This window comes from Amblyraja radiata, chromosome 7 (genome assembly GCF_010909765.2).
Source record: "Amblyraja radiata isolate CabotCenter1 chromosome 7, sAmbRad1.1.pri, whole genome shotgun sequence".
NCBI lineage: Eukaryota > Metazoa > Chordata > Chondrichthyes > Rajiformes > Rajidae > Amblyraja > Amblyraja radiata.
The window spans coordinates 56892045-56917439 of NC_045962.1; positions in this window are offsets into that span (position 1 = coordinate 56892045).

Consider the following 25395-nt stretch of genomic DNA (forward strand, 5'->3'; position numbering starts at 1 on the left):
GCAGATCAGGTAGTGTCTTCATAAGTTCATAAATTCTAGGAGTATAATTCGGCCATTCTGCCCATCAAGTCTACTCCGCCATTCAATCATGGCTGATCTATCTTTCCTTCTCAACTCCATTCTCCTGCCTTACTAATCATAATCTGTGGAAGGTAAAGGGCAGTCAATGTTTTGGGTTGAGACTCTTCTTTAAACCATTCTTGATCATCTTTCAGGTGATGCCCAGCCCTCTGAGTTCCTCAAACAGTTTGTTTTTTTAACATCAGTCTGAAGAAGTTTTAGATCAGTCTGAAGAAGGGTCTCGACCTGAAACATCACCCATTCCTTCTTTCCAGAGATGCTGCCTGTCCCGCTGAGTTACTCCAGCATTTTGTGTCTACCTTTGTTTTTTTAACGCAAGATTTCAACACCTGCAGTCTCTTGTGTCGCCCTACTTGGCTTCATGTACACACATCCCTGAAGAGCTGCTCAATGATCCACCATCAACTATCTCACCCAATGGAAGTCAATAATTTACTACCAGTTATGCTGAAGCGATTAGGGTATTGCACTTAGAAGTATTGACAAGCAATACATACAGAACTAAGATCCTAAAGAAGAGTACAATTTACCTTCATATGCAATATTATGTTATCTTGTTGTATTCTATTTGGCTATGGCTTTTGATTTTACATTGTGCTCAAGTAGATGATATGATATTCGATTACCAATATAGGTACGGGCTTGGTGTGGAGTATAAGATGTGTGGTTATTAGAATCACACTTGGATTCTTCAGCCATAAAACTCATTATATATAGAGTGATACTGAGTGCCTTTCACAATGGTGAAGGTGTTCAGCAAGGAAAAGATTGTTAAGGGCCTGTCCCACTGCAGGGACCTAATTTGCGAGTTTAGAAGAGTTTGCGCTCGACTCTAAACTCGCAGCATGGTCGACACGTGGTCCTAGGAGGTCTATGTAACTCTCCTTCATGCTCGAGAGAAGTTCCCGCATACTCGAGGCCTCAGTTTAGTCGAGTATTTTTTAGCATGCTAAAAATTGTCCGTGAGTAAAAATTGGTCGGCATGGGAAAAAACGATATTTTTATTCGTAGGTAATCGAAGGCAATTGAAGATAATCAAAGGTAGTCGAAGGTAATCAAAGGTAGCCAAAGGTAGTCGTAGATAGTGTTAGTATAGTCAAAGGTAGTCAAAGGTGGTCGTCTTCACTCTCCACCATTCGGTGCCCAATTTTCCCAAAGCTAGTCGAAACTAATCTTCAACATAGTCGAAGGAGGTCGAAGGAGATCGAAGGAGGTCTTCTACATATTCATAGGAGTTTCTCTAGATAGGTCGTAGGAGGTCATAGGAGGTATTCTACTTCGGCGATACAACAAGACCATGACACTTTTAAAAACTCTCCTAAACTCTTCTAAACTCGCAAATTAGGTCCCCACAGTGGGACAGGCCCTTTATACATTTATGAGATTGGATTTGTTGAGAATTACAAGACCCTTTCAGAGAAGTCTAGGCAGCAGGGATTTGTAGTTCTATGAGCAACAGTGCATGCAGTCTGCATGTGGATGGCGTGCAAACTAGATTCATAAAGTATGTCATAATGCTTGTCATCCATAGCTCCTCTTAGGTTTGCAGTGGTGATTCGCTGGCACAATGGACTGCCAGAAAGTGAAAGGATACTGGATTTTAATCAAATATCTCACTCCAGCCATTGGAATCTTCTATATTTAATGTCTAGGACAGGGCAGAGTTCACATTCACAAAGCAATATATGTGCAGTCAAAGGCACCATACACATGAATAGTTCATCAGAATACAAGGAGGTCTTCAGAATATTGTGCCATTGTGGCACAATATACGATCATCAAAAGAGAGAGTGGCTTATTTGCAAGGCCGAATAGATAACCTATGTACCTATTGTTTCATCAAGCAGGCATACAGAGCAGGCATACCATGTGATCCTGCTGACCAACATCACAAGTAGAGATACGCGGTGTACAGTATGCATACGGATGCATTAGAAAAGAGAATTGACTCTGTTTGAAATGGAAAGCATCGATATAGACTGGAACTTGCAAAGGTTGAGTGGAAGAGGTTGTTAGAAGGTAAATGGATATCTGGCAGGTGAGAAGAAAATGAGATAGAGAGCTCAAGGCTCCTTGTGTATGATCTCTCAAAATGCAACACCTCATGATCCAGTTGAAACTCCATCTGTCATTCATCTCCTCGATTTTTCAACCGATTTATATCCTCCTGGATCACTTGACAACCTTCTCTACTATCTACTAGTCACTCCATTTTCTTGTCGCTTGCAAACTTACTAATATAATCACCCGAGTTTCACCTACAGATCATATCATAAACAATAGATTATTATTGAGCTTTCTTTCACCATCTTTTCAATCTGAATTCAAAATACTGCTTGTTCTTTTGCCTTTGAGAATTTTGTCATTGAAAATAATTCTCTACCTTATTTGTCGTGCCTGCTTTTGAATCTATCAAATCCACTCCTTAACTCTTCTGACCCAAAGAGAACAATTCTCCTTTCCCTCGTCTCTCCATCAAATTCTCTCATTCTAAGTACAATTTTATTAAAAACCACTTCTGCTTTCAACCTGTCTTGGCATCTATCTGTATTGGCCTTATATTATGCCAAATACTTCTGCTTGTTTGTTTGAAATATTAGCTATTAATACCATAGGTAATTCACATTGATCAATAGTTTTCTCATCCCACTGAAAATTTAAAACTCAGTATGCGACTTTCATTTTCCAAATTGAACCTAATAGACCACACCTATATGATCTTCTGAAATAAAACAATAACCTAAGTAAATGACATTTGGTAGAATGTAATTTTAATTCTACAAACTACATACATTGTTTTGGAAATATTCGGACAGCTAAAGATTGTAGGCGATAGCTTTATTTAAAAATAAGTCAGAAATTGTTTGGTTTGAAGCATGGACCTCTATAACTGTATTAAACTATTTTACTGATTTTGCAATTCATATTGTAATATAAAAAAATAAATCTGTTTAATTTTGAATTTAGGAAGAAAGATAAGGAAGATAGATTACTGCAAAACAGAAAAATATTTATTGGACTACAAGAAAAAAGGCACACCAGGGGCTCATGTACACACATCCCTGAAGGTGTGAAGACAAGCTGATAAACATGCATTATAATTGGGTTTATGAACATAAATATTCAGTTTTAAAATAACCTATTTCTAACCTTTTGTTCATTTTCCGATACTGTGTTATTACTAAAATAATATCAAGGATGAATGAATTCATCCGTAAGAAAGGGATAGGGAAATGGAAATGTTCTTTTCAGTAAAGAGAAATAAGGGCAAGATTTCATTAAGGTATTCAAATTTCGATTGGCTTTTGGTTGAGGAGAAATTGTTTGACTGGTGAGATAATAACCAGAAGATACAGATTTTAGGTAAATTGAACAAATGGGGAATTTTCTTTTAATCTTGTGTTATGTTATGATCTGGAATACTGTGCTGGAAAGCGTAGTGGAAACAGAGGCAATAGTAACTTTCTAGTAGGAAGAGGATAATTGAAAAAAATATGATAGTTCTAGAAACTGGGATAGTTCTGGAAACGTCAAACTAGTTTGATAGTCTGGGCAGATGGTACAACGCAAGTCTCAAGGACAAAGAGCAGGTGCAACAACTAAGGCAAGAAATTGTCAATGGCCTGGAGAACATCAATCAGACCCTACTGCCTGGGAAACTGAAGCTCTGGTGCCTACAGTTTGGACTCCTTCCTCGGACAATGTGGTCACTGACCATTTATGAAGCCCCAATAACAACTGTGGAGAAGATGGAGCGAACCATAACTTCATACGCGAAGAAATGGCTCGGGGTCCCACGATGTCTAACTAACATCGGCCTATATGGCAAAGGGGTCCTGGAACTACCTCTCACTAGTCTAACAGAGGAATATAAGTGTTCTAAAGTAAGACTTCAGATGACACTGAGGGACTCTAGAGACAAGACCATCAGTGCTGTTGCGCCGCCCCTAGTAACTGGCCGGAAGTGGACACCATCTGATGCAGTACAGCAAGCTTCATCAGCCCTGAGACACAAAGACATCGTGGGGCAAGTCCAGCAGGGAAGAGGAGGCTTTGGCCTTATGACAAGTAAACCAACTTGGCGAAAGGCCACAACATCAGAGCGGAGGACATTGGTGGTCGAGGAGGTGCGGCGACAAGAGGAGGCCGCAAGAAGTGCAAAGGCGGTCTCTCTTGCCAAACAGGGGCAATGGATGCAGTGGGAAGGTGTGGAGCGGAGGAAGATCAGCTGGAAAGAACTATGGGAAATGGAAGCAAGCAAGATCAGCTTCATCCTCAGAGCGACTTATGACGTGCTTCCATCACCAAAGAACCTCCATCAGTGGTACGGCGAGGATCCAACCTGTGCCCTCTGCCCAACTCCAGCGACCCTCAAACACATCATGGTAGGCTGCAAGACCAGCCTCACGCAAGGGAGATACACGTGGCGGCATAATCAGGTACTAAAAAGCCTGGCATCAGCCCTTGAGAACAGGCGGTGTGCGACCAACTCCTTGCCTCCGAGAGCAAGCAACCCCCTCCCCCTAAGGGCAACAACCTTTGTCCGAGAAGGACAGAAAACATCTAAACATCCTTCCACCAGATCAGAAGAAGGAAACCTATGCAGGGCCCACGACTGGAGGATGCTGGCGGACATCGGCCGACAACTAGTTTTTCCACCTGAAATTGCTTCCACCAACCTCAGGCCAGACTTGGTGTTCTGGTCCCCTTCACAGAAGACTGCTTACATCATAGAGCTCACAGTTCCATGGGAGAACTCTGTTGAGGAGGCCTATGAGCGTAAGAAGCTGCGTTACGCAGAGCTTGCAGCAGAGGCAACGCAGCGTGGCTGGAACACCAAAGTCTATCCAGTTGAAGTGGGATGCAGAGGATTTGTTGCGTCATCTACCATCAGACTGCTGAAGGAGCTTGGAATCCACGGTCAGGCTCTGCGGAAGACCATAAGATCACTCTCAGAGGCGGCTGAAAGAAGCAGCCGGTGGATTTGGCTCAAGCGGAAAGACCCATGCTGGGCCTCAAGTATTTCAGGGTGAATCTTTGGGACGGTTTGACACGGGACACGCGCTGAGGGCTGATCATCCTGCAGCGGGCCGCCCTTGTGGAGGGTGTATAGTGTTAAAAGGCCGAAACACCCAGTGATGCAAGGGTACACTACTGATGATGTGTCCTGTGCCCAACTGTCCTGAAGGTTACCCAGGCCAAGATATACGTATCCACCCCCCCCCCCCCCCCCCCCCCCGCCCCCCCACCGATGTTGAGCGTCTACCACTCTCAACAATCAACGAATGTCGTGAAATGCTCCCCACCTATTGGCACAAGGGACTTCTTAACATCTTGTCCTGTGTATTTGATTCTGGCAAAGAGTTCGAAGAGCCGGATGGGAGAAAAAGTCCGTTGCTTGATTGTAACTTGTGCTGTTGCATTCACATCAAGAGTAAGGTAAAAGATTTTGTGTTGGTCAATGATAAATAAACATTAGAATTTTTTCATGACATAGAATAAGGCCATTCCCTCCATATTTTCCTGTAATCCATTCACTCCCACGTGCTCTAACTAAATTTTAGCTTTTAGTTTAGTTTAGAGATACATTGCAAAAACAGGCCCTTCGGCCCACCAGGTCCGCGCCGACCAGCGATCCCCATACACTAGCACTATCCTCCACACAAGGGACAATTTACAATTTTTACCGTAGCCAATTAACCTGTATGCCTTTGTAGTGTAGGAGGAAACCGGAGCACCCAGGGAAAACCCACATAGTCACAGGGAGAACATACAAACTCCATACAGCCAGCATCCATAGTCAGGGTTGAACCCGGGTCTCTGACGCTGAAAGGCAGCAACTCCATTGCTGCGCTACATCGTGTTGAAATATTTAAGTATTGTCCGGTGGCGTCATGCTCTGCTAGCAGTCGCAAATTTTTTAGCTCCGCTGAAAAAATCGCGGTTTTTCGCGTTAAAATCGGGTCTGGAGGTCGGGACTGTTTTTAAAAACTTACCGGAGCCCCGGGTCGCTGTGCTGATGATGTCATCAGTAAGCGCCGTGAATTTAACGGAGGGAAAGGCATTTAAAATGAAAAACACGTCTCCAGGTCAGAGCCCACAGAGGAGAGTTACAAAACACCTGCTGAAGACTCAGAAACATCAAGAAACTGCAGAACTGACCTCTGGAGTGGACTCTGGAATGGCTACACGATCTAAGACTGAGATGGCCACAAAAGAGAAAACCGAAATGGAGGAGATAAAGAACTCGGTAAGAGATTTGAAAAATGACATTGAAGCTGGAAACTTAAACTTGATGGAAAACATGCAAACCATTAATGACGGTAATCAAAAAATTCTTGAGGGCATTGGCACTCTGCAAAAAAGAGTTGAGGATGTGCACGAAGAACTAACGGGGAGAATTAATAAGGTGGAGGAAGAGTCCACAAAGAAGTTTGAGGCTGTGCATGAAACTGTTTCTGCAAATGTAACTGCGGTGAAAGATATGGAAGTTGTTGTGGAAGAGATGGCCGGAGATATGCAGGCGATGAAGTTAGAATTAGACAGCCTCAAGAGCCAACTGACAAAAGTCTCTGATAAATGTGTTGACCTCGAAGCTCGCTCAAGACGTCAAAATATACGAATACATGGAGTAACAGAGGGAGCTGAGGGGGACAATGCCTGTGAGTTCACTGCCAATCTAATCAAACACGTACTCAAGCTTCCTGATGCACCTGTAATTGAAGTAGCACATCGACTACTCAGATTTAAACCAAGATCACAAGGAGACCAAGCCTATCCACGACAGATCATAGTCAAACTTCGGGATATCTCAACAGTGGAAGAGCTGATGAAAAAAATTAAACACGGAGAGAAGATGATGTACAGAAATGATTCTATCAAACTCCTACGGGACTACCCTTACGAGATTGTGCAAAAGAGAAGAAAGTTCTCACAGACAAGAGAAGCTCTTTACGGTGTCAAGGATGTCATATGCGGAGTGTATTATCCAGCCAGGATGCGTATTACTTTCAAGGGAGTTTCAAAAACATTCACTAATTCGGTAGCATCTCTTAAATATGCTCAAGAAATCGTGGCAGAACTCACAGCGTAGGAACAGAAGATTAATCACGGCACCAGGACGTTATGAACAAACTAATTTGCTTATTCCCCCAACGAGAACATTAGAAGAAAAGGGAAATAACACCAATCTTTAAAAATTATTAAACGCAACAGCTTTTCCACGAGATGTGTCTAGACATTATTATCTCCCCTCGGATACTGTGGAATCCAACTCAAGGACACTTTGTGTTCAAACGAGGAAAGACTGATAAACATGGGAGTGACGATCTGCTGAGCTGAAAGTGGAAAACATTACAAGGACAAGTGGCGTTTCACGATCTTACATAGTTTCACAAAATATAGAGAATTAATAATAATTAATAACTAACAATACTAATATAGAAATAGTAATGGAAACTGACTTGAGGTAAATAATGGTAAAAATTGTTAAAATGCGTTGCCTGCTATATAACGCAGACAACACTGTAATCTCTTGTGTTTCGCAGCCCGAGAGGGGAGGGGAGGAGACTCAGGCACCTGGCATAATTTCAGGAGCCTGACTCTGGTTAACCCTTTCAGCGAACAGCTCACTATTAACAAAGCTAAAACCATTTATAAATAGTTAATAGATAAAGAGTGAGGAATATATGTAATTGAATATATTATTAGATTTGTTAAGTCGTAATGAAACATATATATATAGTGCAACTGGGTGAAATAGAACTAATTTGGAAATGGTACTGACCCCCTAGGTTTAGGGTAATAAAGGCAGCGGGGCTAACTTCATAACATCTACACCGGAAGCTGTATTGATGTCAAATCCTACAGATGAGTGGGACACTCACTACAGTGTCGAATACTCAGACACTGTAAATTTACTTGTTCTATTTTTTTTTGTTATCACAATATGTCACATCTATGTGGTTTTTTTTCAAGGAAAATCGCAGAAGGGAGCTACCAAAGAAGTCTATAATATAAACACCCCCCAAATAACCAGAGTCCTGAGATATGGATGCACCGCAATAAATAAGGTCATTAAAATTGGTAAAAATGCATGACGACAATCAAAAGAAAATGGGAGGAATCACACGATGTAGTTGGAATATAAGGGGTATTAATGAACCTATTAAAAGGGGCAAGATACTAGCTCAGTTGAAATCATACAACACGGACATTTCGTTTCTACAAGAAACGCATCTTAAACATCAAGATCAGACGAGACTGAGGTAGGCCAAACATTTCACTCTTCATTCACTTCCAAATCTAGAGGCACTGCAATCATTATTCGTAAAGGAATACCATTTAAATCAAAGAATATTATATCAGATAAGGAAGGGAGATACCTTATAGTAACAGGAGAGATCAATACTACGCCAATTACGCTGGTAAACATTTATGCGCCCAATTTTGATAATCCTCAATTTTTCAAAAAAAAATTGAATATAATTGCAGAATTTAATTATCAAAATGTTATAATTGGAGGAGACTTCAACTGTGTTTTAGACCCTTATCTAGATAAATCGATGCAAAAACAAAGAGGTAATATGAAATCTAAAACCAGTGAACTCTTACATACATATATAAAAAACAAATATAGCAGACGTTTGGAGGATTGCAAACCCGACGGGAAGGGATTATTCGTTTTATTCAACGGTACACAAAACATATTCACGTATAGACTATTTCCTAGTGGATACAAAATTAATTCCGCATACTATGAACCCTAAATACCACATCAATGCGATCTCAGACCACTCTCCGTTAACTTTTGTTTTTAAATTAGAAGGAATGTCTATGAATAAATCGTTCTGGAGGTTTAACTCACAAATTTTAAAAGACCCACAAGGGAGTATATATCTAAAAAAACAGATGGACCTATTTTTTGAGATAAATGATACATCAGATATATCCCCCACGCTATTATGGGAATCCTTCAAAGCATTTATTAGAGGAGTCATTATTTCATTTCAAGCTTTTCAAAATAAAAAGAATAAGAATGAACAAAGACATTTAGAAGAACAAATAAAACAATTATATACAGATAATGTTAAAGACCCAACTATGGATAAACATAATAAAATTCTACTATTGAAATTCAAGCTAAACAAATTATTGTCAGAGAAAGTTATAACACTATTTCAAATTACTAAACAAGAACATTTCGAATTCGGGGACAAACCCCACAAACTTCTAGCACGCCAATTGAAAAAAGGGGAAAAAGAGAATGCAATACTAAAGATTAAATCACATAGAGGGGAATTATTAACACTACCCAAGGATATCAATAAAAGATTTGCTCAATTTTACCAGAATTTATACACATCTAAAACGTCAATAGACAATAATAAAGTTTCAGAATTTCTGGATAATTGTAACCTCCCTCAATTAGAATTGAGGGAACAAGAGGAACTGGGAGCACAAATTACTTCTAAGGAGATAGAAGACACAATAAACACACTTAAGAACGGAAAAACACCAGGACCAGACGGATTCAGTAATTAATTCTATAAATCCTTTTACGACATAGTTACTCCACGCTTACAGAAAATGTATACATATGCTTTTATAGAGCATAGCTTACCTGAAACATTAGCAGAATCAATGATCACATTAATACTTAAAAAAGATAAAAATATAGAAGAACCAGGATCATATAGAGCTATTGCTCTGTTAAATACGGATCAAAAAATAATAGCGAAAACACTAGCCAGAAGACTAAGCAGGTATGTTAGTAGATTAATAAATGAGGATCAAACAGGATTTATACCTAAGACACTCATTCAATAATTTGAGACGCTTGCTTAACATAATGCACTCACATAAATCTTATGACCAAGAGTTATCTATCATTTCACTGGACGCAGAAAAAGCGTTTGATCAAGTTGAATGGGATTATATGATTAAAGTATTGCAAAAATTCCAAATGGGAGAGAACTTCATCGCATGGATTAAATTATTATATAACAAACCCACGGCTAGAATACTAACTAATAATATACTATCCATGAAATTTGAATTATCAAGGGGCAATAGACAAGGATGTTCACTATCACCGCTGTTATTTGCTTTGGTAATTGAACCCCTTGCTGAAAAAATAAGAACACACCCGGATATTTATGGTTATAATACAAAACACTCAAATAACATAATATCTTTATACGCCGATGATGTACTATTGTACATCACAAAACCACAAATTAGTATACCAAACATATTAAATTTAATTGAGGACTTTGGATCCTTCTCAGGATATAGAATAAACTGGAACAAAAGTGAAATTATGTCGATAAAACCAAAAGACTCAACACACCTCCGGAAATTCCCCTTTAAAATAGCCACAGAAAAATTCAAATATTTGGGAATTGAAATTACTAGAAACTACCATGATATGTTTAAAGCCAATTATAATCCCTTACTTAAGAAATTAAATAATTTGATTAAATTCTGGAAAACACTTCCGATGTCCCTAATAGGCAGAATAAACACTATAAAAATGATCTTTTTACCACAAATCCTATACCTATTTCAATCAATACCTATATATCTCCCAAAAATGTTTTTCAAAAAATTGGACTCAGACATTACAAATTTTATATGGGATTATAAATCCCATAGAATACAAAGAGCACACCTTAATAAATGAAAAGAGTTGGGTGGTCTAGCGCTCCCTAACTTTATGTATTATAATTGGGCAGTAAATATTAAAAATATGATTCACCTGCTGGACAACTCTGCCCAGCAGGTGGACTGGATTGTAATGGAAAGAGAGGACTGCTCTCCGTGTAATATAGGAGCGACTCTCCTCTCACCAATACATCTGAATAACAAAAATTATAATAAAAATCCAATTATACATAGCACAATTAGAACATGGAAACAAATAAAACAGAATCTAAAATTAAGAAACCTATCTCTTTTAATCCCAATAGTTAATAATCCATCGTTTAAACCATCAATTATAGACAAATCATTTATACAATGGGAAAGAATGGGAATCAAAACGCTCGTAGATCTGTATGAATTGGGAAAATTACTATCATTTCTACAACTACATCTGAAATATAATTTGAAAAATAATCAATATTTTAATTATCCTCAAATTCGTGATTATCTGAAAAAATACACAAAAGACTATCATAATATGCCTACAGACTTACTGGATGAAGCAATGAAGACAAAGGCGGAATCAGCGAATCTAATATCGTACTTATATAACATCATCTTAAACATAGAAATACCCACAACTGATGGATTTAGAAGAGACTGGAAACAAGAATTAGCTATAAAAATTTCAAAAGAGAGCTGGGATAATCATTTACTACAGGTGCATAAATGTTCGATCAACGTACGACATACTCTCATCCAATTCAAAACATTACATAGACTATATTATTCAAAAACTAAAATAAATAAACTCTTCCCTAATGTCTCACCCATCTGTGATAAATGTCTGTGTCAAGAAGCTACCATAGCGCATTCTTTTGTTTTTTGTACAAAAATACAAAAATTCTGGAATGAAATATTTGACATCTTTACAAAATTAATTAAAATAAAACTGGTACCAAAACCAGAATGGATTATTTTTGGAATATCGGAAGGTAACCCTGAACTAAACGTGTTTCAGAAGAATTTACTCAATTACGGGCTAATAATGGGAAAAAAGCTCATACTTAAATTCTGGAAAAATGCGCCTACACCAACAATAAAAATGTGGATATCAAATATGTTTGAAACACTACATCTGGAAGAGATGAGATTCCTCTTAGCAGGCAAAGCAGACCACTTCCAAAAGACGTGGTCTACGTTTTTGGAACTATTACAAGCATAAGGTGCAATAGTAATTTTTAAAATAAATAAATAAATAAATAAATAAATAAAAGGTACCAGGATCTGGCAACGGGGGGTAAAAAAACCCAAAACAACAAAAACAGACTTGGTTGGTAGTCCCCTTTCTGCGGAGTTTAATGTTATAATAGAGCGATTGTTTCTCCTTTCTTTTTCCTTCTTTTCTAGGGTCTACTTTCTTTCTTTACCTCCTTCTCTAACTTCTTTTCTAAGGGGCTTTCTTTTCTCAACACTCTCCTGCACCTTCACGACTCTTGCGCACTTTCTTTACTTTCCTTACTTCTATCTTTTTCTTAAAGCTCAAAAAATGAAGCGGTACAAAAAATGTATTAAGACATATGTGTTGTGTAGTATTGTAACTTACCGTACTTCTAATAAAAATAAAATAAAAATAAATTAAAAAAAAGAAATATTTAAGTATATACCTCTAAATGTATTTATATTGTATTGGTGTCAAATAAGTTTATCCATATGTTTAGATGTATTCCCTCCAATTGATCCCTGGGATAAAAGTAATGAAAATTATAATCATTCCACATGTACTGTATTGAAAGTATAAATTTGTGAGAAAATTCATTATTTGAGGCAGCATCGGAAGATATGGTACTAGAAAATCAGAAAACACTCATCTTCTTTTCCAGATTTGCAGAAAATATAGTATATTGCTTTTGTAAATATTGAAAATTTAAACTGCACTACCTAATATTGTACCAAGCAAACAAAGAGGATCTTCAAATCATGCTCTGCAATCAATTGGATATAAATCTTTGATCAAGTACAAATGTTAACTGACCAAAACGAAAAATGATACATTTCTCAAACCCTTCTATTAAAACAATAGTAAAGCATTCATTTGGATGGCTCATTTCTCTACATCCTCATGTGGTCTGCATTGTTATTTTGCCTTGTTGCTTGAGAGCTGGAATTGTAATATTATTAATCAGGTTATGAAAAGAACAGATAAAAATACAAAATTCAAATCCCAGTGTAATGCAATTAGAGGCAAAAATATACATATTGAGTCTAAAGAAGTCTCCAAACCGAAACATTGTCTGTCCATTTAGTTCAGTTTAGTTTATTGTCACATGTGCCGAGCTACAGTGAAAAGCTTTTGTTGCATGCTAAGCAGCCGGTGGAAAGACAATACATGATTACAATCGATCCATTTACGATGTATAGATACATGATAAGGGAATAACGTTTAGTGCAAAGTAAAGCCAGCAAAGTCCTATCAAGGATAGTCCGAGGGTCATCAAAGAGATAGATATTAGTTCAGCACTGCCTTCTGGTTGTGGTAGGATGATTCAGTTGCCTGATGACAGCTGGGAAGAAACTGTCCCCTAATCTGGTGATGTGCGTTTTCACACTTCTATACCTTTTGCCTGATGTGAGAGGGGAGAAGAGGGAGTGGCCAGGGTGAAACTCGTCCTTGATTATGCTGCTGGTTTTGCCCAGGTATCGTGAGGTATAAATGGAGTCAATAGAAGGGAGGTTGGTCTGGGCTGCGTCCACAATTCACTGCAATTTCTTGCGGTCTTGGATGTAGCTGTTCCCAGACCAAGGGAATGCATCCTGATAAAATGCTTTCTATTGTGCATCTGTAGAAGTTGGTGAGAGTTGTAGGGGAAATGCCAAACTTCCAAGCCTTCTAAGGAAGTATAGGCATCGGTAAGCTTTCTTGGTAATTGCTTCAATAAGGGTGGTCCAGAAGAAATTGTTGGTGATATTGACTCCTAGGAATTTTGAAGTTTTCAACCATCTCTACATTGGCACCGTCAATGCAAACTGGGGTATGTGTACCGCTTCGCTTTATGATGTCGATCACTATATCCTTTGTCTAGCTGACATTGAGAGAAAGGTTGTTGTCTTGACACCAGGACACAAGGTTCTCAATCTCCTTCCTGTACTCCATCTCATCATTATTTGATATCCATCCCACAATGGTGGTGTCATCTGAGAATTTCAAAATGGACTTACATTTGTACATGGCTGCACAGTTGTGGGTGTACAAGGAGTAAAAAATGGGGCTGAGAGCACATCTTTGCAGAGGCCTCGTGTTGAGGATTATCGCAGAGTATAATTTGTCCCCTATCCTCACTGATTGGGGTCTGTTGGTCAAGAAGTTGAAGATCCTGTTGCAGAGATGAATGCTGACATCGTGTCCCGCTAGTTTGGTGATAAGCTTGGATGGTATAATGGTATTAAAGGCAGAGCTGTAGTCTATGAATAGGAGTCTGACATAGGTGTCACTCTTATCCAGGTGTTTTCGGGATGCATGTAGGGCTAGGTACCCGGACAGGACGTCGAAGGACGAGAAGCTGAATCGAAGAAGTGGAAGCCAAATAACCGAACGGAAATGATGCGGAAAAGCCAAACAACCGAACGGACACAACGCCTAAAAGCCAAATAACCGAACAGACACGATGCCAAAAATCCAAATAACTGAACGGACACAACGCCTAAAAGCCAAATAACCGAACGGACATGCGCCGAAAAGCCAAATAACCGAAAGGGCACAATGCCTAAAAGCCAAATAAACGAAAGGGAACTACGCCTAAAAGTCAAATAACTGAAAGGGCACAATGCCTAAAAGCCAAATAACCAAAAAGCCATGATGCCGAAAGGATACGAACCCGAACAGACTCCATGCCGAAAGGACAATACGCAGAACGGACATGACGCCGAAAAGTCGCCGAACGGACATGACGTCTCCGGGGACGGGATTTGTCCGAGACCTTGTCAGCGATTGGTCCAGACCCCTGCGTCCATAACATCACTGGTCAGGGGAGACAGGAGGGTGGAGGGGAGACGGGAGGGTGGGAGGTATTTTTAATTTTCCTTCGGCGCTTTTGGACTTTCCTGAATATAAAATAAAACCCCGTGTGATTCGAACTTTCAGTTGATTTAACAAAATGATAATCCAAATTGGTTCCATAGATATTTACACCAACAGTAACGCTGTAACAATTATATTTTGACTACCACAATACATACATTACCGTGCATCTTGAAGGCCAGTGGTCCTTTGGGTGTGAATCGAGAAACCAGACTAAAAAATATTACTGTGTTCAAAAGGGAACTGCAGATGCTGGAATATCGAAGGTACACAAAATTGCTGGGGAAACTCAGCGGGTGCAGCAGCATCTATGGAGTCTGAAGAAGGGTTATCTATGAGTCTGAAGAAGGGTTTCGGCCCGAAACGTCGCCTATTTCCTTCGCTCCATAGATGCTGCTGCACCCGCTGAGTTTCCCCAGCAATTTTGTGTACCTAAAAAATATTACTGTTTTTTAAAGAATATCTTAGCTCCCTGAGTCAGGTTCAGTGATATGACAGTACTGGTCATTTTGCGCTCGGCAATTTCCTTCGGGCTGGAAAAGTGGGTCAGTTGTAGAGAAAATCTTTATCAAATGCATTAGGCGAAATTAAACAAATTTTCATCTGATCTAACCAACCGCATCAACTATATTCTGCTTTTTCCAATAGGAAATACACTCAGGGTGATATGGGAAATTGTAAAAAAATATGGAGTATCAACAATGCCAACCATTTGCATGGTTTGTAATGGAAGGTGCAGGGTACAAAGGCAAGGAGGTTGTGTTGAAATTCGTTAAAACATTGGTTTCATTAAAGTTGGGATATTGGGCACTGCACTGAACAGCACGAAAGCACGGCAGAGCGCAGACAAGATTTACTAGAACAGTGTAGGAAGGAACTGCGGATGTTGGTTTACATCGAAGGTAGATGCAAATTGCTGGAGTAACTCAGCGGGACAGGCAGCAACTCTGGAGAGAAGGAATGGGTGACGTTTCTTGTCGAGACCCTTCTTCAGACTGAACTGAACTCTCGTCGGTGAGAGTACTTGTGATTGTCTGAAGAAGGGTCCCTACCCGAAACGTCACCCATTCCTTCTCTCCAGAGATGCTGCCTGTCCCGCTGAGTTACTCCAGCTTTTTGTGTCTATCTTCAATTTCAGAGTTAAATAAAAAACACAGGGTGTTGGGGGAACTCAGCGGGCTAGGCGGCATCTGTGGAGGGAATGGATTAGGAATTGTTTTGGGCCAGGGTTCTTCTTCAATAGGAAGGAACTGCAGATGAAGTTGTCATTGCAAAACGCCAAATGATTCCGTGAATGCCAAGAGAGCGAGAGAGCGATAGAGCGAGAGATAGATAGATAGATAGATAGATAGATATATAGATAGATAGATAGATAGATAGATAGATAGATAGATAGATAGATAGATAGATAGATAGATAGATAGATAGATAGATAGATAGATAGATAGATAGATAGATAGAGAGGAGGGGGAGAGAGGGGAGAGAGAGAGGGATGGGAGGGAGAGGGAGAGAGAGAGAGTGAGAAAGAAAGAACAAGAGAGATAGAGAGAGATAGTGAGATTTCAGCCTCAACCCCAAGCACCGTGGTAGATCAACCCTTACAAAAATAATCCGTTCTATGATCTTTGGCAGTGACTCCAAGCTGCTGCCATCCAATCTCACGGGGTTTTATTTTATACTAGACCAAGTGCAGACCGTTGGGTCTGTTCCCGCAACGCGCGGTTGCGAGGGGAGGGGGCGGCCTGAGGCATCACACACACACTAACCAACCTCTCACACACACACGCTAACCACCCGTCACACACACACACACACACACTAACCACCCCCATTGATATTATATTAAGAAGGGAGGGAGGAGAGGGGTAGGGCCGCCCAGCAGCCGTCGGCCTCAGAGTGGGCCCCAGCTCCATGGCCTCGCATCCTCGGCGCTTCAGACCCCGAGTACGGGGGGGGGGGGGGGGGGGGGGGGAGGGGGTGGCGTGGGCGGGCGGGGGGGGGGGGGGGGGGTACAGAAAAATGACTAATGAGGAGTGGATGAGCATAGGGTTCTGGGGAGTATTGAAGAACAGAGGGACAACAAATTAGATCCTGTGTTTTGGAAGGCTTTTTTGACACTGGCCTTCATTAGTTGGGACACTGGATACAGAAAGAGGTAGATGTGCTCCAACATTATGAAAACTTAGTCACTCAGCTGGGATACTACTTGCAAATCTGGTTACCATGTTATGGGAAGGATGTAACTGTGGAGGTGCAGAAGAAATTCACGAATATGTTGCCTGGAAATGAACATTCAGTTATGAAGAGAGACTGGAAAAACAAAATCTTTTCTTACTGCAGCCGAGAAGGTTAAAGACAGAATTCAATACAAAACACAGCATGAGGCAATTAATGCACAGATGAAAAGGGACGGGGACGTGGGGCTAAGGATAGGCAGAGATGAAGAGATATGACTGAGATGTATAACATAATGGGGAATACCCCCTTGTTGAGGAAAAACAGTCTTACAAAACATAACCAAATTATATTAATCTGCAAAGATACCGTATATTTTACCCTGTCAGCCAAGTCATTATCAATAATTTTAAGTAGCTGAGATCCCATTACTGATGCTACTTTCACCCAATTTAGTAGTAAGCTACCAACCTGTAAAGTCTATTTTATGGTACACAAAAATGCTGGAGAAACTCAGCGGGTGCAGCAGCATCTATGGAGCGAAGGAAATAGGCGACGTTTCGGGCCGAAACCCTTCTTCAGACTGATGGGGGGTGGGGGGGAGAAGGAAGGAAAAAGGGAGGAGGAGGAGCCCGAGGGCGGGGGGATGGGAGGAGACAGCTCGAGGGTTAAGGAAGGGGAGGAGACAGCAAGGGCTAGCAAAACTGGGAGAATTCAACGTTCATGCCATCCGGACGCAAGCAACCCAGGCGGAATATGAGGTGCTGTTCCTCCAATTTCCGGTGTTGCTCACTCTGGCAATGGAGGAGACCCAGGACAGAGAGGTCGGATTGGGAATGGGAGGGGGAGTTGAAGTGCTGAGCCACCGGGAGTTCAGGTAGGTTATTGCGGACTGAGCGGAGGTGTTCGGCGAAACGATCGCCCAACCTCCGCTTAGTCTCCCCGATGTAAATCAGCTGACATCTAGAGCAGCGGATGCAGTAGATGAGGTTGGAGGAGATACAGGTGAACCTTTGTCGCACCTGGAACGACTGCTTGGATCCTTGAATGGAGTCGAGGGGGGAGGTGAAGGGACAGGTGTTGCATTTCTTGCCGTTGCAACAGAAAGTGCCCGGGGAGGGGGTGGTACGGGAGGGAAGGGAAGAATTGACAAGGGAGTTGCGGAGGGAGCGGTCTTTGCGGAAGGCAGACATAGGGGGAGATGGGAAGTTGTGGCGAGTGGTGGGGTCACGTTGGAGGTGGCGGAAATGGCGGAGGATTATTTGTTGTATTTGCCGGCTGGTGGGGTGAAAGGTGAGGACTAGGGGGACTCTGCCCATGTTGCGAGTGCGGGGATGTGGAGAGAGAGCAGTGTTGCGGGGTATGGATGAGACCCTGGCGCGAGCCTCATCTATGGTGGCGGAGGGGGATCCCCGTTCCCTGAAGAACAAGGACATTTCCGATGCCCTGGTGTGGAACGTCTCATCCTGGGAGCAGATGCGGCGTATGCGGAGGAATTGGGAGTAGGGGATGGAGTCTTTACAGGGGGCAGGGTGGGAAGACGTGTAGTCCAGATAGCCATGTGAGTCAGTTGGTTTGTAGTGTATGTCGGTCAGAAGTCTGTCCCCTGCGATGTAGATGGTGAGGTTAAGGAATGGTAGGGAAGTGTCGGAAATGGTCCAGGTGTATTGGAGTGCCGGATGGAAGTTGGTGGTGAAGTGGATGAAGTCAGTCAGTTGTGTGTGGGTGCAGGAGGTGGCCCCAAAGCAGTCGTCAATGTAACGGAGGTAGAGGTTGGGGATGGGGCCCTGGTACGTATTGAACAAGGATTGTTCAACGTACCCGGCAAAGAGGCAGGCGTAGCTGGGGCCCATGCGTGTGCCCATAGCTACGCCTTGTGTTTGGAGGAAATGGGAGTAGTCAAACGTAAAGTTGTTGAGGGTGAGGATCAACTCCGCTAGGCGGAGGAGGGTGTCAGTGGCTGGGTATAGGTTGCTCCTCTGTTCGAGGAAGAACCGGAGGGCTTTGAGGCCGTCCTGGTGGGGGATGGAGGTGTAGAGTGACTGGACATCCATGGTGAAGATGAGGGGGTGAGGGCCTAGAGAGTGGAATGCGCGGAGGCGGCGCAGAGTGTCTGATGTGTCTAGAACATAGGTGGGAAGGGATTTGACCAAGGGGGATAGTATGGAGTCAAGGTATGTGGAGATGAGTTCGGTGGGGCACGAACAAGCAGAGACAATGGGTCTGCCGGGAGAGCTGGGTTTGTGGATTTTGGGGAGAAGGTAAAAACGGGCCGTGCGGGGCTGGGGAACGATGAGGTTGGAAGCTTGGTCGGGCAGGGCGTGGGAATTGATGAAGTCGGTGATGGTGTTAGATATGGTGGCCTGGTGCTCGTCAGTGGGGTCATGGTCCAAGGGTAGGTAGGAGGAGGTGTCCGAGAGTTGGCGCGTGGCCTCAGCTTTGTAGAGATCGACGCGCCAGACTACCACGGCACCTCCCTTGTCGGCTGATTTTTATGCCCCAGTCTGTTTTTTGCTCAAGATTGCAGTACCAGCACCAGCAGTCTCTGATGTCTCAATGAAAAGTATTTGTATGTTTTGCTTGTTCACCAATCCTACATCCATACTAATTTATTATTGCCAGCCTTTGTTTTGTGGAAATACTCAAGAAATCCTTGTATAAATTATCTTTTGTTATCAAGTCCTTTGTGTTTTGGCCTTTGAAGCTCTGAATTTATGTACGGTGAAGTTAGGATCCTCTGACTTGTTCATCCTCCATTTGGTCTTCCGTTCATGTGTTTTTTATAGGTCCTTGGCATTCTGATGCCCGTGGATGTGTTGTCTTCCAAATGAGGTTCAAATCAAAGCATATAATCAAAGCAACTCTAGGATTTCTTGATTGTTTTCTGGAAGGATGCCACAACGGACTACCTTAGAATTGTTAAAGGTACATCTGGAATAATATAATATGACACTGGCATGCAATGGCAGCATACTGTAACAAAAGGGAAATATTTTAATCATTCTAATAGAATGTTTTCAGGGTGTAATGAACAGGTAGAACCACTGGACCTGGTATTTTTGGTGGAATCAGTCAATAAAGTATTTCTGGGTTTTCAAATTATATTCAATAAGGTAACACATAAGAGATATTTGTATGAAAAATATTTGTAGAATGGAGTCATGCCAGTGAAGCAGGTAACACCTGCTGGAAGGAACAGTTCAAGGAAATATTTTATCAATCCTTTGTCGTAAGAACTGGTATCCTTAACTCCACTCCAGAATTTATTATCTGGTTCAATTTCAGCATGATTGACAAAATGTTGGAAAGGTCCTAGTAGAAATGAAAGACAACAAGGCCATGCATGGAAGCAGAAAGTTTAGTTTAGTTTAGTTTAGTTTTGAGATACAGCACAGGAACAGGCCCTTCGGCCCACTAAGTCTGCGCCGACCAGCGATCCAGATGCATTAGCAATGTCCTACACACGAGGAATAATTTACAATCTTTACTGACTCCGATTAACCTACAAATCTGCATGTCTTTGGAGTGCGGGAGGGAGCCGGGGCACCTGGGGCAAACCCACACAATCACGGGGGGAATGTACAAACTCTATACAGACAGCAACTGTAGTCAGGATCGAACCCAGGTCTCTGCGCTGTAAGGCAGCTGCTCTACGGCTGCGCCACCATGCCGACAGTATCTCTGCTTAAGTTCAAAATCTTGTTGGAGGGAAACATCACAAACGTTTACCTTCATCTCTTATATCAGGGAAGACAGGAACATGCCATAGACCTTAGAAATCATGTTTTCTCAAGGAATCAAATTACAGGTGGATCTCCTTTCTATCTCCCTCAAGGGAAGTCATTGCCAGGGTCATCCTAAACTTGCTACTCTCACTGGAAGAGCTACTCCCTGACTTAGATATAGCCATATAGAGCCTTGCAGATGCCGTGCATCGACTGCACTATAATGGCTGTTTCTGACAGTAGACTTTATCTCTGTCAATTAAATAGGATAGTGGAGAATCCTTCTCAAATTGGCTGCCCTCTGAAATGCAATTTCCATTCGGCCTGGAACAGGATTATATGAATATAATCATATTGTACATTACAGATCCAATGTCAGTGTAGTTTGGTGTCAAACAATACTGCATTATCCTGTAATTTTTCTCGTTTTATTTTATTCTAGTGTAGAATACTGAATGAGAAAGCTACATTGTCTCCACTTCAACACCAAGATCTCTCAACCTTGAGAAATGGGGTTGCATGCAAGATCTCTGTGCACATACTTGTAAGGTGAGCAGCAAGTCATGTTTACCTCAACCATCAAATACCAGGATCTTGAGCAAAATACGAACTGCTGGAGGAACTCAGCATCTGTTGAGGGAAAAGGTAAGCATCATTCTGATCAATCTGAAGAAATGTCCAAATACAAAATGTTGTCTGTCCATTTCCCGACGCAAATGCTGCCTGGACTGCTGTGTTCTGCAGTTTGTTTTGTGTTCAAGATACCAGAATTTGGGCCTTTCATTGAAAGCCCGTGAAAGAAGGCCCCCTATATACCTACCCTCAACTGCACAACATGCACCAACGTAAAGATCCTCCTGAGATCATGGACCGCTTGATTTATCTTTGGAGATGGCTTTCAGCAGAGGCAAACATAAGATGAAGTCTACATCGTTTCCATTGCACAAACCAAGCTAAACTTTGGCATCAACAAAAAATAATGTTTGAAGGTCAAGATCAGAGATTCAGCACAAAGCGTATGTTTTGCTGGGCAATTGTGATCCCAACCCTCGTGCAACTGTAACAATGAACCCACAAAACTGGAGTGAAAGCAAGTTCCTCTCCACGAGCTACCCAAGAAGAAAAAAACTAGTTTTGAGCATTTTTCTGATGGAAGTCTGAAGGTATCTTTGATAAATCAATTTTTCATGACCTGCTAGCTGGTAAATGGTTTTCATAAATATGTTCTTCCATGGATAAAGACTCATCTATATAATGACCCTCCTCATTGACAGAAAGATATGGTCCTGTCAAGTGGAACCTGGTACCTGAACAAAGTCAACCAAAAGAAAGGTAAAGCAACCCTTTCTTGTTTTTGGCGCAAGTTCCATGGAAAAGAAAATGCAGTAGTCTGAATCCAAGATCAAATGCATTATTTATTAAATTACGGCTACAGGGACTAATCTATTGGCTGACATTTACTGGTTTCCTTTTGGAAGATAGTAGTCCAAACAGACCTTAAGGTTTATCAACTATTGCAAAATGGATGACTATAATTTTGAATTGTATGTGGCAAGACCATCTGTTGCAAGCCTATGTGATTTGAAATCACTGATTTCTAATAAATAAGCAGTCAATTCCAACTTGAGCAAGAATGCAGTGATTAAGGCACAGATCAAATCCATCTTCTGTGTCCGATGACCTGAAACTCAGGGGACAAAGTATCTTAAACCTTGGTCAGATCTGTTCTGAAGCCATTATTATTTGTGGAACATTTCACTTGATCCAAAGCTATTTTAGTTTGGCTGCAGAGGAGTGGCTGCCTTTCAAGATCTATTTCAGCTATGAAATGTTCATGCATCATTTCAACATGAAGCAGTTATCAGGCAACTGAACCATCCTACCAACACCTAGAGAGAGGTCCTTAGCTTCTATTGACCTCATTGGAGACCCTCGAGTTATCTTTGATCGGACTTTACTGGACTTGCACTAAACATTATTCACATTATTCCTTTTATCATGTATCTGTAGACTGTGGAGGACTCTAATGTAATCATGTATAGTCTCTTTGCTGACTGGTTAGAACACAACAAAAGCTTTTCACTATACCTCGGTACTTGTGACAATAAACAAGACCCTTCTTCAGGCTCCACAGAATTATCTGCTACTGTTCCTAATAGTCAGGACATTCTTATAGTTGGGATGTTATCTGTGAATTAAAATGGACTCCTGGTTTATTGTGATATTTACATTGTTTCAGAAATGTAACAGGCACTTTATTTTTTTAACATTACAGCAATGGTGACCATTGAATAATTTTGCATAAACTGGAGGCAGGATAGATATACCGACAATGTGAACTGTTCGGTAACATCTCCTTGTGCCTTTTGGTCAGATCTAAGCAACACCCTTGTGAGGTGTTACATTGCCCTTCCATATTATTTCCAACTGTATGCTAAGATATCAAAGGCTCCACAGAGAGATCATGTTGCTTCCAAATGTGTGCTATGTGAATTTGCAGAAAAATAAATTAAAAGCAGCATCTAGCACAGATTCTAAAAATTGCACACTCACAAAAGCACAACGGTGACTGAAATATATATATTTTTAAATTGTCTTCAATAACAAAAAAAACTAAATGCTTTTTTACCCTCATGACAAATATTATTTGCTGCTTTTTGAAGTTGTTGTAGTTCCCTATTTAAATGTTCATTTCTGCATTCAGTTCTTCGCAAAAGAGGGCTAAACTTAGATTAGAAACAAAAAAACCTAAATCAAATGTAATTTAATTACAAAATAAAGTTCAAGTTCAAGTTCAAGTGAGTTTATTGTCATGTGTCCCTGTATAGGACAATGAAATTCTTGCTTTGCTTAAGCACACAGAAAATAGTAGGCATTTACTACAAAACAGATAAATGTGTCCATATACCATGATATAAATATATACACACATGAATAAATAAACTGGTAGTGCAAATAACAGAAAGTGGTTGCTAATAATCAGAGTTTTGTCCGAGCCAGGTTTAATAGCCTGATGGCTGAGGGGAAGTAGCTATTCCTGAACCTGGTTGTTGCAGTCTTCAGGCTCCTGTACCTTCTACCTGAAGGTAGCAGGGAGATCAGTGTGTGGCCAGGATGGTGTGGGTCTTTGATGATACTGCCAGCCTTTTTGAGGCAGCGACTGCGATAAATCCCCTCGATGGAAGGAAGGTCAGAGCCGATGATGGACTGGGCAGTGTTTACTACTTTTTGTAGTCTTTTCCTCTCCAGGGCGCTCAAATTTCCGAACCAAGCCACGATGCAACCGGTCAGCGTGCTCTCGACTGTGCACCTGTAGAAGTTAGAGAGAGTCTTCCTTGACAATCCGACTCCGTAATCTGTAAATACAAGGAATCTCTCTCTGAAACTGAGCAATGACTGGACTACTCAGCCTGATCAATGACCGTTGAGGAAAGTCTGCATCTGCTGGAATCGCATTTTAACTAATGATTTTGGCTAAAGAATGTCTCTGCCTGAACTGCCTATGTTATTTGCAGCAGTTGAATCACATCCCATAGTCTGTGTTCATTCAGCTACAGCAGATTATATTGATACTCCGGTTACTTCAAGAGATGAGCTAACACATAACACCGTAATCAGATGATATAAAGTAAAATTACGCCCGTTAAATTGAAATTTACTTTAGCAATCAAATATGATGAAGAAGCAGTTAACGGAATTGTCTGAAAGATTGAACTATGAATGCATAATTAGAATCTAAGTCAGTATCCCTAATCAGTTGGATTGGAGTATAATACCATGTTACAACTGAATGCATAATTAGAAGCTAAACCTGTATCCCTAATCAGCTGGATTGGAGTGTAATGACATGTTACAACTGAAGAGTCCGATAAGACATTATAAACCAAAGGAACTAAGTTATCATGGTGCAGAAATTGCTCAGGAGTCACTAACACAATAAGTATTTTCAGGAATATATAATATAGTGTTGCAGCTTTGCTTCAATAGAGCTTCAGTAAAGAATTTTGCAAGGTTGCGTCTTAAAGTTTTAAGAACTGAAGGACTATACTGTAGAACCATCAGATCATGACTATTGCACTTACTGCCTTACTGCCTCAATAATATAAATAATATCCTACTCTGAACTAACTTCTGATGTAATCATAAATGGGGTTTATGTATTCAGTCACAACATCAAACCAAAAAATATAGCAAATATTGCAGGATGTACATTACATTTCAAACAGCATCTGAGGAGACAAAGTTAGCATTTTATGTCAATGACCATTCATTTGTAAGGGATGAGACAGTTGTTAAATTGATTGGACTTACCTTCACTGGCAAAGCAAATCCTAGTGGAAAGTTAACGAACAGCTTCCATCAGTAACATTTAGGGGAATCCTCAAAAGCTTATGATAAGTCACAGGCTTGTTATATCAGGTTGCAAGGTTGAATTTAGCCAATATTATAGTTTTGGCAAGTGTTTGAAATTCTATGAGTTTAAAAAGAGCCATAACTGTTTCACAAAATTTGTTTTTTTTTCAGTTGCCGAACATGAGAACATTACTAGTCATCCAAGCAAGATGATGCCAATCAAGAGAATTAGCAGCATGTCTCGAAGCAAGGGGTGAATGTGTGGCTGAGGAGTCAGTGCAGACGCAGGCATTCAGAATTTTGGACCATTCTGGGGCAGAGGTGCACTGTACAAGAGGA